The sequence below is a fragment of the Neoarius graeffei genome, chromosome 4 (genome assembly GCF_027579695.1).
Source record: "Neoarius graeffei isolate fNeoGra1 chromosome 4, fNeoGra1.pri, whole genome shotgun sequence".
Lineage (NCBI taxonomy): Eukaryota > Metazoa > Chordata > Actinopteri > Siluriformes > Ariidae > Neoarius > Neoarius graeffei.
The window spans coordinates 100,551,702-100,564,020 of record NC_083572.1 but is presented as its reverse complement, the minus strand read 5'-3'; positions in this window follow the sequence as shown (position 1 = coordinate 100,564,020).

Here is a 12,319-nt window from a genome sequence, read left to right as displayed (position 1 = left end):
TGTAATGGAGCTCCACCCAGCTGTGCTACAGGAGGGACAGAGCGGAAGAAGCACAGTATTTCCATAATAATCCACCCTGCGTGTTCCCAGAGGCCCCCTGACTCTCTCTCTGTGTGTGTGTGTGTGTGTGTGTGTGTGTGTGTGTGTGTGTGTGTGTGTGTAGACACTCAGAGGTTGATAGGGGACGCAGCTGCTCTGTAAAGGAGCATGGAGAGAACAGTACACCGCTGCAGGCCACGCAATAAAGAATACACATTATACAGAGAGAGAGAGAGAGAGAGAGAGAGAGAGAGAGAGAGCCTGAAAAAGAGAGAGAAAACAGAAATATACAAACAAAAATAGGGAAAGGAAAAGAGAAAACTAGATACAGGAAGAGAGAGACAGAATGACAGAAAGAAAGTGAGCGAGAGAGATGGAGATGGGGAGAGACAAGAAGAGAGAGGAAAAACAAGAGAGAGAGAGAGAGAGTGAGACAGGTAGACAAACAGAAAAAGAGAGAGAGGCAGGAAGGAAGATAAAGCAACAAAAAGAGAGACTGAGAGAGAAAAGGAGGAGTGAGAAAAAAATGAGAGCGAGAGAGAGAGAAAGAGAAAAAAGAGACAGACAGTAAGATGGTAAGATGAAAAGTGAGAGATGGTAAAGAGAGAGAAAGAAAGAGAGAGACAGGAAGATGGTAAGATGAAATATAAGAGATGGTAAAAGAGAGAGAGAGGCCGAAAAAGAGAGACAAACACATTTCCAAACAAAAAGAGGGAAAAGAAAAAACTAGATACAGGAAGAGAGAGACAGAATGACAAAGAAAGTGAGCGAGAGAGAGATGTAGATGGGGAGAGAGAGACAAGAAGAGAGAGAGAGACAGACAGACAGACAGACAGAGAGAAAAAGAGAGAGGCAGGAAGGAAGATAGAGTGACAAAAAGAAAGAGGCAAAAAGAGAGACAGTGAGAGAGAAAGAGGGAAAAAGAGACAGAAAGCAAGATGGTAAGATGAAATGTAAGAGATAGTAAAAGAGAGAGAAAAAATAAAGAGAGCGAGAATGAGACAGAGAGAGACAGACAGGAAGATGGTAAGATGAAACATAAGAGATGATGAGAGAGAGAGAGAGAACAGAAATATACAAACAAAAATAGGGAAAGGAAAAGAGAACTGGATACAGGAAGAGAGAGAGAATGACAGAAAGAGAGCGAGAGAGATGGAGATGGGGAGAGAGAGACAAGAAGAGAGAGGAAAAGCAAGAGGGTGAGAGAGACAGACAGAAAAAGAGAGAGAGAGGCAGGAAGGAAGATAGAGTGACAAAAAGAAAGAGGCAAAAAGAGAGACAGTGAGAGAAAGGGAGAAGGAGTGAGAAAAAATGAGAGCGAGACAGACAGAAAGAGAGAGAGAAAAAAGACAGACAGGAAGATGGTAAGACAAAATGTGAGTGAGGATGACAGAGAGAGAGAGAGAGACCAAAAGACAGAGATCAGTGCTGATGGTGTTTCTTGTGTTTCTCTCCTACAGAAATAACCGGAGTGTGTAAGTGTGTGTAACGCCGTTCAGCCTGACAGAGCTACACCACACTGACATCGGCCCTGTCCCAAATACACCATCTTCAACACTACACTGAAGTCCTCTCATTCCACCAGAGTTTAAAATGCACCCTCTCCCTCACCTCATCCCTCCTCATTCACCAGTCCGGTATTTAACACTGACACTGATTCCACTGACTCCAAAAGATCATTGGTTTGATTCCCTGGACCAGCAGGAATGGCTGAAGTGCCCTTGAGCAAGGCACCTAACCCCCAACTGCTCTCTGGTTGTCTCAGGGTCCTGTTGCACGTCGCTCTGGATAAGAGAGTCTGCTAAATGCCTGTAATGTAATATAATTTATTGGGAACAAGGAGACTCGGGACACGGGCAGCTAGGGAGACTTTTGTAAATTAGGGAAGAAGGGCACAATCAGGAAGAATGACTCTAGGGAGCAAGGAGACTAATACACAGGGTTCTAGGGGCACTTGTAAAGTAGGAATGAGGAGTCTAGGAAGGGAACAAGAACAACGGAACTGGGAATGAGAACCAGTAGACACTCAGGAAGAGTGAACCTACTGTAGGGACACTGGATATGAGGGATTATCTTATAAAGTAAGTAACAAGGAAATTTGGGACGCCTCAAAATTGGAAAACAAGGAACTGAGGATTCATGGAAATAAGGAGAAAAATAGGAAAGGATGAAGAAGAACATGAGGAACATGTAAACTATAGACATAAAAATACAAAGAATATATCTAGAGATATAACCTGTAAACTAGGGAACAAGGAACTGTGGGATATGGAACACAACCACCCCAGAAACATCTAAGTACTATATAGTCAAGTTCATAGTGTATAGGGTTAGTGCAGAGTGAACACTTTGAGATAAATTGGACAGAAGTCGAAGGTGAGCATCCGAAGATCCTGTCTCCATGGCGATCCCTGTTGGGCGCATCCCTAATCAATAACTCCGACCTGCAGGAAGTGGAGTGAAATGTCTCAATCGCACTGAGAGTTCAGCCTCGGCATGCTAAGGCTCAGCTAAAAGACACTAGTATGTGTGTGTGTGTGTGTGTGCATGTGTGTGTGTGAAGGACAGCAGGAGGGAAGGAAGGGGGCATGGCTAATTAATGTAAGCATTTGTCAGTGATTAAGCTCCGAGCCGTAAAGGTCAGGCGAGCAGCAGAGCTCGGCTCCGTCCCAATCCTCTGCTCTAAGGCAGTCTAAACCTTTCCAGCCTAAATGGTAAAGATGCCATTCTGACACACGGGTCACGCACCCCACCACCCTCCATTACGTGGCTCTGCCGATCTGTGTCATTTAGAGGATGAAAAATAAGAGCGGCGGGCGAGATCGATCAGCGATGGCGTCCCAACCGGCTGTGATTAATTGACTGTCACCAATTAATGAGCAAACGATTACAAAGCAGCGTGTGAGGCCTGTGTGTGTGTGTGTGGGGGGGGGGGGATGATAATTTTCAGAAAAAGTACTAAATATTCAAAGACTGCTTTATTTCTTTACAAATAATGACTGGTTTGGGTGCATGATTAAAAAAATGACATACTACTGTACATTTGCATTGCAGGGGATGAGGTCATAGACAGTGGTTACCCATAATGCTGTGTGTCTTCAGCAAAAACAAACACGCCCTTTGGGTCAATCAGGGTGGCGCTTAAGTAAAATCCATTTGGCCAATCTCATATGGAATCAATTTTGTGCCAAAATGTTCATACAATACTTTTGAAATATCAAACAAAAACGACAAATCAAAATACAAAAAAAGAAAAAAAGTCCATTTTTTTTAGACTGGCAAACAAATTATTCGTGTAATCGTGCAAAATATCAGTCTATTACTCTTCAGAAACCTTTTATTTTTGTTCTGCGTCTTTCTGTTTTGTTTGACGTAATTTATTTTGGTTGCGATTCCAGCTTTCTCGTTTGCGCTCCCTGACTTTTTGCTTGCAGTTTTGGCACAAACTTCACGTGTGGGCGGGCTGTCCAGGAATGCATTCCCATTGGCTAACTTGTGTTTGACTGACAGCTCTGCTCAGCCATTCCCTACTCGGATTCTGGCGGACTGTTTGACGAGTGACCGATCCATTGACGGTAAACAAGGATCGAGTGGACTTCAGTGGCGACTATGATCTCATCTCATCTCATTATCTCATCTCATCTCATTATCTCTAGCCGCTTTATCCTTCTACAGGGTCGCAGGCAAGCTGGAGCCTATCCCAGCTGACTACGGGCGAAAGGCGGGGTACACCCTGGACAAGTCGCCAGGTCATCACAGGGCTGACATATAGACACAAACAACCATTCACACTCACATTCACACCTACGGTCAATTTAGAGTCACCAGTTAACCTAACCTGCATGTCTTTGGACTGTGGGGGAAACCGGAGCACCCGGAGGAAACCCACGCGGACACGGGGAGAACATGCAAACTCCACACAGAAAGGCCCTCGCCGGCCCCGGGGCTCGAACCCAGGACCTTCTTGCTGTGAGGCGACAGCGCTAACCACTACACCACCGTGCCGCCCGGCGACTATGATATTGAATTAATTCAACAAAGTGTAAATTCAATATCATAGTCGCCACTGAAGTCCACTCCATCCTTGTTTACCGTCAATGGATCGGTCACTCGTCAAACAGTCCGCCAGAATCCGAGTAGGGAATGGCTGAGCGGAGCTGTCAGTCAAACACAAGTTAGCCAATGGGAATGCATTCCTGGACAGCCCACCCACACGTGAAGTTTGTGCCAAAACTGCAAGCAAAAAGTCAGGGAGCGCAAACGAGAAAACTGGAATCGCAACCAAAATAAATTACGTCAAACAAAACTGAGAAAGACGCGGAACAAAAATAAAAGGTTTCTGAAGAGTAATAGACTGATATTTTGCACGATTACATGAATAATTTGTTTGCCAGTCTAAAAAAAAATTACTTTTTTTTTCTTATTTTGTATTTTGATTTGTCGTTTTTGTTTGATATTTCAAAAGTATTGTATGAACATTTTGGCACAAAATTGATTCCATAATCTCAGACCAACGTGAAAACATCATCAGCTGTACTTTTTTCTTCTTTCACTCAAAGTATTACCACGACACCCAGTGTGATGGATCGGATATCGGAGAAAAACAGATCAGATATCAGATCCTGTAACAAACCCCAGAGACTGGAATCACATTTGGAAATGCATTTTTGGAACTGGAAATGTTTTACAGACTAGAAAGAGATCTTTTGCTCTACAGTTGATGTTATTATATTCATTATATTTAAATGGAAAGTGATTTTTGTGTGAAAGAGTTTAAGTGTGAAGTGCTACAGTTAAAAATGTTCAGATTAGTACAAATAGGTTTTTTATTTTTTAAAGAAGTGACGGCTGATCCTTGAGGTTTCAGTATCTGGACCGGAAAAGAAAACATGGTATCATACCATCTCTACTTACAACCCCAATTCCAAAAATGTGTAAACTGTAAATAAAAACAGAATGCAATAATTTGCAAATCATGGGAACTCGAAATTTCATTGAAAATAGTACAAAGACAACATACAGTGGTGCTTGAAAGTTTGTGAACCCTTTAGAATTTTCTATATTTCTGCATAAATAGGACCTAAAACATCATCGGATTTTCACACAAGTCCTAAAAGTAGATAAAGAGAACCCAGTTAAACAAATGAGACAAAAATATTGTACTTGGTCATTTATTTATTGAAGAAAATGATCCAAAATTGCATATCTGTGAGTGGCAAAAGTATGTGAACCTTTGCTTTCACTATCTGGTGTGATCCCCTTGTGCAGCAATAACTGCAACTAAACGTTTCCAGTAACTGTTGATCAGTCGTGCACACCAGCTTGGAGGAATTTTAGCCCATTCCTCCGTACAGAACAGCTTCAACTCTGGGACGTTGGTGGGTTTCCTCACATGAACTGCTCACTTCAGATCCTTCCACAACATTTCGATTGGATTAAGGTCAGGACTTTGACTTGGCCATTCCAAAACATTAACTTTATTCTTCTTTAACCATTCTTTAGTAGAACGACTTGTGTGCTTAGGGTCGTTGTCTTGCTGCATGACCCACCTTCTCTTGAGATTCAGGTCATGGACAGATGTCCTGACATTTTCCTTTAGAATTCGCTGGTATAATTCAGAATTTGTTGTTCCCTCAATGATGGCAAGTCATCCTGGCCCAGATGCAGCAAAACGGGTCCAAACCATGACACTACCACCACCATGTCTCACAGATGGGATAAGGTCCTTATGCTGGAATGCAGTGTTTTCCTTTCTCCAAACATGACGCTTCTCATTTAAAACAAAAAGTTCTATTTTGGTCTCATCCGTCCACAAAACATTTTTCCAATAGCCTTCTGGCTTGTCCACGTGATCTTTAGCAAACTGCAGACAAGCAGCAAAGTTCTTTTTGGAGAGCAGTGGCTTTCTCCTTGCAACCCTGCCATGCACACCATTGTTGTTCAGTGTTCTCCTGATGGTGGACTCATGAACATTAACATTAGCCAACATGAGAGAGGCCTTCAGTTGCTTAGAAGTTACCCTGAGGTTCTTTGTGACCTTGCCGACTATTACATGCCTTGCTCTTGGAGTGATCTTTGTTGGTCGACCACTCCTAGGAAGGGTAACAGTGGTTTGTACACAATCTGTCTGACTGTGCATTGGTGGAGTCCAAACTCTTTAGAGACGGTTTTGTAACCTTTTCCAGCCTGATGAGCATCAACAACACTTTTTATGAGGTCCTCAGAAATCTCCTTTGTTCATGCCATGATACACTTCCACAAACATGTGTTGTGAAGATCAGACTTTGATAGATCCCTGTTCTTTAAATAAAACAGGGTGCCCACTCACACCTGATTGTCATCCCATTGATTGAAAACACCTGACTCTAATTTCACCTTCAAATTAACTGCTAATCCTAGACGTTCACATACTTTTGCCACTCACAGATATGTAATATTGGATCATTTTCTTCAATAAATAAATGACCAAGTATAATATTTTTGTCTCATTTGTTTAACCGGGTTCTCTTTATCTACTTTTAGGACTTGTGTGAAAATCTGATGATGTTTTAGGTCATATTTATGCAGAAATATAGAAAATTCTAAAGGGTTCACAAACTTTCAAGCACCACTGTATATATTGCCAAAAGTATTTGCTCACCCATCCAAATTATCGGAATCAGGTGTTCCAATCACTTCCATGGCCACAGGTGTATAAAATCAAGCACCTAGGCATGCAGACTGTTTTTACAGTTTGGAGCTGGCCCCTTCCTCTTCCAACATGACTGTGCACCAGTGCTCAAAGCAAGGTCCATAAAGACATGGATGACAGAGTCTGGTGTGGATGAACTTGACTGGCCTGCACAGAGTCCTGACCTCAACCCGATAGAACACCTTTGGGCTGAATTAGAGCGGAGACTGAGAGCCAGGCCTTCTCGTCCAACATCAGTGTGTGACCTCACAAATGCGCTTCTGGAAGAATGGTCAAAAATTCCCATAAACACACTCCTAAACCTTGTGGACAGCCTTCCCAGAAGAGTTGAAGCTGTTCTAGCTGCAAAGGGTGGACCGACGTCATATTGAACCCTATGGATTAGGAATGGGATGTCACTTAAGCTCATATGTGAGTCAAGGCAGGTGAGCAAATACTTTTGGCAATATAGTGTATATGCTCATTTTGAATTTGATCCCAGCAACACATTTCAGAAAAGTTGGGACAGGGGCAACAAAAGACCAAAAACGTTGTGCAATGCTAAAAAAAAAAAATCTAATTTGGTTAATTGGCAACAACAGGTCAGTAACATGATTGGGTATAAAAAGAGCATCCTAGAGAGGCGGAGTCTCTCAGAAGTAAAGATGGGGAGGGGTTCACCGCTCTGTGAAAGACTGCGTGGGCAAACAGTGCAACAATTTCAGAATAACGTTCCTCAATGTAAAATTGCAAAGAATTTAGGCATCACATCATCTATGGGGGTGGCACGGTGGTGTAGTGGTTAGCGCTGTTGCCTCACAGCAAGGAGGTCTGGGTTCGAGCCCAGTGGCCGGCGAAGGCCTTTCTGTGTGGAGTTTGCATGTTCTCCCCATGTCCGCGTGGGTTTCCTCCGGGTGCTCCAGTTTCCCCCACAGTCCAAAGACATGCAAGTTAGGTTAACTGGTGACTCTAAATTGACCGTAGGTGTGAATGTGAGTGTGAATGGTTGTCTGTGTCTATGTGTCAGCCCTGTGATGACCTGGCAACTTGTCCAGGGTGTACCCCGCCTTTCGCCCGTAGTCAGCTGGGATAGGCTCCAGCTTGCCTGTGACCCTGTAGAACAGGATAAAGCGGCTAGAGATAATGAGATGAGATGAGATCATCTATGGTCCATAATATCATTAAAAGATTCAGAGAATCTGGAGAAATCTCTGTATGCAAGAAACAAGGTTGAAAACTGACATTGGATGCCTGTGATTTTCAGGCCCTCAGGAGACACTGCATTAAAAGCAGACGCGTGTCTGTAGTTGAAATCACTGTATGGACTCAGGAACACTTCAGAAAACCATCGTCTGTGAAAATAGTTCATTACTGCATCCACAAATGTACAACTAAGTTAAAACCAGATATAAACAATATGCAGAAACGCCACCACCTTCTCTGGGCCCGAACTCTTTTACGATGGACTGAGGCGAAGTGGAAAATTGTCCCAAGGTCTGATGAATCAAAAATAGAAATTCTTTTTAGAAATCATGGACACCACGTCCTCCAGGCTAAAGAGGAGAGGGACCATCCGGCTTGTTATCAGTGCACAGTACAAAAGCCACCATCTGTGATGGTATGAGGGGGCATTAGTGCACATGACATGGGGAGCTTGTACATCTGGGAAGGCATCATTAACGCTGAATGATATCTACACATTTCAGAGCAATATGCTGCCATCCCCCCCCGTGTCCACGTGGGTTTCCTCCGGGTGCTCCGGTTTCCCCCACAGTCCAAAGACATGCAGGTTAGGTTAACTGGTGACTCTAAATTGACCGTAGGTGTGAATGTGAGTGTGAATGGTTGTCTGTGTCTATGTGTCAGCCCTGTGATGACCTGGCGACTTGTCCAGGGTGTACCCCGCCTTTCGCCCGTAGTCAGCTGGGATAGGCTCCAGCTTGCCTGTGACCCTGTAGAAGGATAAAGCGGCTAGAGATAATGAGATGAGATGCTGCCATCCAGACAAAATCCTTTTCAGGGAAGGCCTTCCTTCTTTCAGCAAGACAATGCCAAACCACTTTCTGCACATATTAAAACTGCATGGCTCAATAGTAAAAGAGTCTGGGTGCTAAACTGGCCTGCCTGCAGTCCAGACCTGTCTCTCATTTAAAACATTTGGTGCATTATGTAGTTAACAATACAACTGTATCAGATCATCAGTTAGAATGTTTTACTCCCCTAAAAGAAACTGAATTACTCTCATTAATCTCTACATCAAAAGCCTCAACTTGCGTACTAGATCCCTTACCGACACATCTATTCAAACAGATAATGCCTGGAGTAATTGAACCGCTTCTAAAAATAATAAATTCTTCTCTTATGATTGGCTATGTACCCAAATCCTTTAAACTAGCAGTTATCAAACCCCTGATTAAAAAACCTGACCTTGATCCCTGTCAGCTGTCCAATTATCGGCCAATATCAAACCTCCCCTTTATCTCCAAGATCCTTGAAAAAGCTGTGGCACAGCAGTTATGCTCATATTTACATAGGAATAACATCCATGAAATGTATCAGTCAGGATTTAGACCTCATCATAGCACAGAGACAGCACTGGTTAAAGTAGTAAACGACCTACTGTTGGCGTCTGATCAGGGCTGTGTCTCGCTACTTGTGTTGCTTGACCTTAGTGCAGCATTTGATACCATTGATCATTCCATTCTTCTGGATAGACTAGAAAATGTTGTGGGAGTTAAGGGAATGGCCCTCTCCTGGCTCAGGTCTTATCTAACTGATCGTTATCAGTATGTCGATATAAATGGTGATATTTCTAGACGTACCGAGGTAAAGTTTGGTGTTCCACAAGGTTCTGTCTTGGGTCCACTGCTTTTTTCTCTATATATGTTACCTTTGGGCGATATTATTCGTAAACATTGTATTAGTTTCCACTGTTATGCTGATGACACACAGTTGTATGTCTCTGCAAAACCTGATGAGAGACACCAGCTTAATAAAATTGAGGAATGTGTTAAGGACATTAGACATTGGATGCTTATAAATTTCCTTCTGCTTAACTCTGACAAGACTGAAGTACTTGTGCTAGGACCACATAAAGCTAGAAGTAAGTTTTCTGATTACACAGTAACTCTGGATGGCCTTTCTGTTTCTTCACGTGCAGCAGTAAAAGACCTCGGAGTGATTATTGACCCCAGTCTTTCATTCGAAACTCACATTGATGACATCACCCGGATAGCTTTCTTTCATCTCAGAAATATTGCAAAGATAAGAAATTTAATGTCATTGCATGATGCAGAAAAACTAGTCCATGCTTTCGTTACCTCCAGGTTGGATTATTGTAATGCCTTACTGTCTGGATGTTCCAATAAGTGCATAAACAAGCTCCAGTTAGTGCAAAATGCCGCAGCAAGAGTCCTTACTAGAACTAGAAAATATGACCACATCACGCCTGTCTTATCCACACTGCATTGGCTCCCAATTAAATTTCGTATTGATTATAAAATACTACTATTGACCTTTAAAGCACTAAATGGTCTCGCACCACAGTACCTGAGTGAACTTCTGCTCCTCTATGACCCGCCACGCCTACTTAGATCAAAAGGTGCAGGCTATCTGCTGGTACCTCGTATAGTGAAGGCTACATCAGGGGGCAGAGCCTTTTCTTACAAAGCCCCACTGTTATGGAACAGCCTTCCAAGTAATGTTCGGGAATCAGACACAGTCTCAGCATTTAAGTCTAGGCTGAAAACATATCTGTTTAGTCAAGCCTTTTGTTAATGGTGTTTATGAGGTAAAGGAGTAGATCTGGAGGGTCCTCAGACATAGAGTGTTTTGGTAAACTGGGATGTATGGATGCTGTCAGTCCCCACTCGCTTGCTCACTCGAGTTTGTTGACGGTGCAGTGGCTGGCTGCTTTATGTCCCGGGGCTCCCTCATGCCTGTGTTACCTTCTGGCTCTCTCCTTTTAGTTATGCTGTCATAGTTAGTTGCCGGAGTCCCTGCTTGTACTCGGTGCAATATGTATACTGTTCCTACTTATTCAGGTGACATTGGGCATACCTAACCACCTGTGTTTTCTTTCTCTTTCCCCCCCCCCACCCCAAATCTGTCCCTCTGAGTTACATGGAGTCAACAGGAAATCTTTTGGTGGAGACGGTGGGGACCTCGACTGGCTATCGTAGCCTGCAGGGAATCGGCCGTCAGACGTTCTGTCGCATGTCCCAGACCCGGTGAAATGTAACTGAATTGTCTTGGCCAGGCCTAAGGGTCCCATCTGCATCTCATCATTGCTGAGGAGTGTGCTCCCATCACCCAATCAAGCATCCAGCCAGAGCAGGTCATGATATATTTTTTACCATATTAACATGCCATTGTGCGTCATGCCTGATGTAAAGACTCTCGTCTCTGCGAGCCTACCACACAGATTTAATACTTGTCATTTTTAGGGCATACCTAACAACGTGTTTTCTTTCTCTCTCTCCCCCCCCCCCCCCCCATCTGTCCCTCTGAGTTACATGTTGATCCTGGGATTGAGATGCTGGCCTCTTCTGCCCCTCGGACCTGCTTGATCCATCCTGGTGCCCTGTGTCTGGTCGGAGTTTTATCGCCCCACTCCTGTGAAGGACGGCCCCATGAGGACAGTTGAGGGTTATACCTGTTAAAACTGTTAATATTATAGTCAGGCTGTCTGTTGTTGCCCAAATGAGGATGGGTTCCCTTTTGAGTCTGGTTCCTCTCGAGGTTTCTTCCTCATGTCGTCTGAGGGAGTTTTTCCTTGCCACCGTCGCCACAGGCTTGCTCATTGGGGATAGATTAGGGATAAAATTAGCTCATGTTTTAAGTCGTTCAAATTCTGTAAAGCTGCTTTGCGACAATGTTTATTGTTAAAAGCGCTGTACAAATAAACTTGATTGATTGATTGATTGATTATGAAGCACAAAATCTGACAAAGGAGACCCTGAACTATTGAGCAACTGAAATTGTATATCAGGCAAGAATGGGACAATATTTGTCTTTCAAAACTACAGCAACTGGTCTCCTCAGTTCTCAAACGTTTACAGACTGTTAGTAAAAGTAGAGGTGATGCAACAGTTTTAATTATACCCCTGTTCCAATTTTTTTGAAACATGTTGCTGACATCAAATTCAAAACGAGCGTATATTTTTCAAAAAACAATAAAATTTCTCAGTTTCAACATTTGATATGTTGTCACTGGATTATTTTGAATGAAATATAAGGTTTCCATGATTTACAAATTATTGCATTCTGTTTTTATTTATGTTTTACACAGGATCCCAACTTTTTTGGGAATTGAGGTTGTAGTTACATTTAATGTTGTTGAACATCCAGAAAACATGTTAATTCCTGTTATCACTTCTAGCAACTACAGTCTTTCCCTCACCATCACCTCTCTTTTTTCACCCAATTCAGGTAATGTTAGTGATAACTAGTAGTTTTTATTGCTTTTGTCCATTTTGAGACTTTTTTCCCCCTGCTGTTAACTAGTAGCTCTTCGGGATGGCAGCAGGAAGACATTTGGAGTGTTTTAAATTTGCATAAACATTTTTAATGAGGGCGGCACGGTGGTGTAGTGATTAGTGCTGTCGCCTC